Raw genomic sequence first — 3878 nt, 5'->3', positions numbered from 1 at the left:
CTTCCAATGAAAATGAAAAATGAAAATGAAATCTCTTCCCTCAGTAGCATTTCACCCAAATCAAGAAATAGGCGATGAACAACAACAGAAAAGCAACAAAATTTCAAGCAATTAAAACATTAACTGGGCGAACAACAACAAGAAATGAGAGAAGAAATTTGCAAGAAATTAATGAAATTTGCAGTCGGCAAGGAGCAAGATCGACGAATTGATCTCGAATCTCGCCGCCGACGTCCCCCACCTACATGGCCGCCCTCACCTCACCAGATCTGTCCCAATTGCCCTCACCTGCAACATCCTCGCCTTGAAGGGGTTTAGAGACCTGAGGTTTGGGGGAAAGAGGCGGTGGCGGCGACTTAATACTGCTGTTGGCAGGAGAATTAGAGGAAGAAGCGGCGGCGACGAGGGCTGCCGTGACGATGCGAGGGAAGGCCAGATGGAGGAGAAGGCATCCTCCGACGACCAGCAGGGGAAAGGCAAGTGGAAGAGAAGACGGCTAGGGCGGAGACGGTGGAGGAGAAGGCTTCGTCCGGCGACGAGCAGACCTCCTTTTCAAATCCCCAATTTTCCCGAGGTTTCAATTAGGGTTTAGCTCCAGTCGAGAATGATGCAGCAGCCAGGAGGGATGGCGCCACCACCTATGGGGATGGATCAGCAGCAGTGGATGACGATGCCACCGCAGCCGCCTCACTTCTGGCCTCAGCAGCAGCAGCAACAGCACTACGGTGCGCCGCCAACCAATGCCACCGCTGCTGGCGTAGCCGATGAGGTTCGATCTCTATGGATTGGGGACCTTCAGTGGAGACTCAGAGAGAGAGACGAGAGAAAGAGAGATAGAGAGAGAGATAGAGAATAGAGGGGAAATGAATTATTAAGGGTTTATTAGTTGAACAATTAGTGATCTCATTTAATGTTAAGCATCCCCTTATTATTTTCTTTTTAGGAAACGGGACATTATCGGTGGGACAACCCAAAAAGGAAAATGAGACTTGAATAGCGGGACGGAGGGAGTATTTGGTTTGGATTTTTTGAATTTTCTGATCTGATTGGATTGGATTTTAAGCAAATTTCAGATTTTCGGATTGGATCAAATTGATAGTTTAAAAATCTGAAATTCGAATTATATTTATAATCTACATAATATTATAATATTATATAAATATGTCTAAATTCTAACCCTACACTCTCATCTTTGTTAATTATAATTAATGGTTTGTTAATTATGACCTTAATTCCATCATAATTATCTAATTGGTTAGATTGATATGTATTTCAGATTTTTCGAAAAATTTTTTGTTTTCAGATTTTTTTTTTCACATTTCGGATTTTTCAGTTCAGATTGAATTTTATCCAAAGTTTCTCGAATTTTTGGATAATATGGTTTTGATCAGCTTAATTTTAGGGAAAATTTAGATTTTAGGATCGGATCGGAGTTTTACCTAATCCGATCCGAAATTCGAATGCTCACCCCTAATTATGTGGGTGTGTCAGTTTTTTATTGAAGTGGGCTTGAATGTCTCAACACGAGCTAAGTTGTGGTTTGATAATCAAGTTGCATGTCATATTGCATCTAATATGGTCTTCCATGAACGGACGAAGCATATTGAAATTGACAGTCACTTTATCCGTGAGAAGATTCAACAATGGTTGATTACTACTAGATACATGAAAAGTGAAGATTAGTTGTGAGATATATTTACAAAGGCTTTTAATGGTGTTAATATTTAGGGTTAATTACGCGAAAAATCATGAACTTTGGTCGGATTTTCAAATTTTCCATGAACTTTTTTTTATAAAAAATTCCATGAATTTAAGGGGTTGAACAATTTTTCCATGGTTTTCAAAAATCCCCAAATTGAGTGCTGACATGGCATTTTTAAGTGACCTGAAAAGTGACATGGCGTCACCGGTGGTGAATCAAAACGACGTCGTTTAGGTGGGGGTAAAACGACGTCGTTTTGAGCCCAAAACATTCTCTCTCTTTTTTTTCGGTGTGTCTCTCTCTCTGTGTGTTAGTGGTCGAGCTCACCGGAAAGAAGGTTTTCCGTCTCCATGGGCAGAGCTCTTCCAACCTGATCAAAATCCATAGGTAGAGCTTTTCCGTCTCTAATGTAGAGTTTTGCGATTTCAGATGGTGATGAAGAGTTAAAAAACCCTAAACATTTTAAGCAAATCTGGTGATGGTTGGGGGATAGAGAGGTGTGTGGTGGTGGGGGAAAGAAGCGGAGGGGGGCGGCAGATCTACGAGATGGCGGCAGAGGGCAGTGGAGAGAGAGGGGTGGTGTGAGGGAAGGCAGCGGAGGGGGCGGCGGATCTGCGAGGTGGTGGAGGAGGCTGGTGAAATGAGAGGTGTGGTGTGGGGGAAGGCAATGGAGGGGGCGGCAGATCTGCGAGATGGTTGGGGGAAGAGGAAGGCGGAGGATCTAGTGTGGTGGTGGGGGAAGGCGCGGCAGATCTGGTGATGGTAGTGAGGGCGGGCGGTGGAGAGAGAGGTGTGGTGGTGGGGGAAGGCAGTGGAGGGGGCGGCGGATCTGCGAGGTAGTTGGGGGAAGAGGAAGGCGGCGGATCTGGTGTGGTGGTGGGGGAAGGCGCGGCGGATCTGGTGATGGTGGTGAGGGAGGGCAGTGGAGAGAGAGGTGTGGTGGTGGGGGAAGGCAGTGGAGGGGGCAGCGGATCTGCGAGATGGTTAGGGAAAGAGGAAGGCAGCGGATCTGGTGTGGTGGTGGGGAAAGGCGCGGCGGATCTGGTGATGGTGGTGAGGGAGGGCGGTGGAGAGAGAGGTGTGGTGGAGGGGGAAGGCAGTGGAGGGGGTGGCGGATCTGCGAGGTGGTTGGGGGAAGAGGAAGGCGGCGGATCTAGCGATGGTGGTGAGGGAGGGCGGTGGAGAGAGAGGTGTGGTGGTGGGGGAAGGTAGTGGATGGGGCGGCGGATCTGCGAGGTGGTTGGGGGAAGAGGAAGGCGGAGGATCTGGTGTGGTAGTGGGAGAAGGCGCGGCGGATCTGGTGATGGTGGTGATAGAGGGCGGTGGAGAGAGAGGTGTGGTGGTGGGGGAAGGCAGTGGAGGCTGCGGCGGCGGATCTGCGAGATGGTTGTGGAAAGAGGAAGGTGGAGGATCTGGTGTGGTGGTGAGGGAAGGCGCGGCGGATCTGGTGATGGTGGTGAGGGAGGGCGGTGGAGAGAGATGTGTGGTGGTGGGGGAAGGCAGTGGAGGGGGCGGCGGATCTGCGAGGTGGTTGGGGGAAGAGGAAGGCGTCGGATCTGGTGTGGTGGTGGGGGAAAGCGCAGCGGATTTGGTGATGGTGGTAAGGGAGGGCGGTGGAGAGATAGGTGTGGTGGTGGGGGAAGGCAGTGGAGGGGGCGGCGGATCTACGAGGTGGTTGGGGGAAGAGGAAGGCGGCGGATCTGGTGTGGTGGTGGGGAAAGGCGCGGCGGATCTGGTGATGGTGGTGGAGAATGGCGACAGGGCGGTGGGGAAAGGCAGGGGAGGAGGCGATAGAGGGTGGCGGAGAAAAAGGTGTGGTGGTGGAGAAGACGACCGGGCAGTGGTGCAGATCCATAATTTTTTTAATTTTTATTTTTATTTTCCATGTGTCAATTTTCAGTCATAATAAGCGCCATGTTGGCGCCATGTCAGCTCGTAGATTCACCGGAGCAAAAAAGCATGGAAAAATTGTTCAACCCCTTAAATTCATGGAATTTTTGATAAAAAAAAAGTTCATGAAAAGTTTGGAAATCAGACCAAAGTTCATGATTTTTCGCGTAATTAACCCTAATATTTATTATCTTTGTAATAAGCTGGGCATGAAGCTTCGTTTGAAGGGAAGTTTTAGAAATATAGTGTTATTTATGGTATGATAGAATAAGGTTTATTACCTTTC

Source organism: Salvia miltiorrhiza, chromosome 7 (assembly GCF_028751815.1).
Source record: "Salvia miltiorrhiza cultivar Shanhuang (shh) chromosome 7, IMPLAD_Smil_shh, whole genome shotgun sequence".
NCBI classification, from domain to species: Eukaryota; Viridiplantae; Streptophyta; class Magnoliopsida; order Lamiales; family Lamiaceae; genus Salvia; species Salvia miltiorrhiza.
This window is presented reverse-complemented; position numbering follows the sequence as displayed.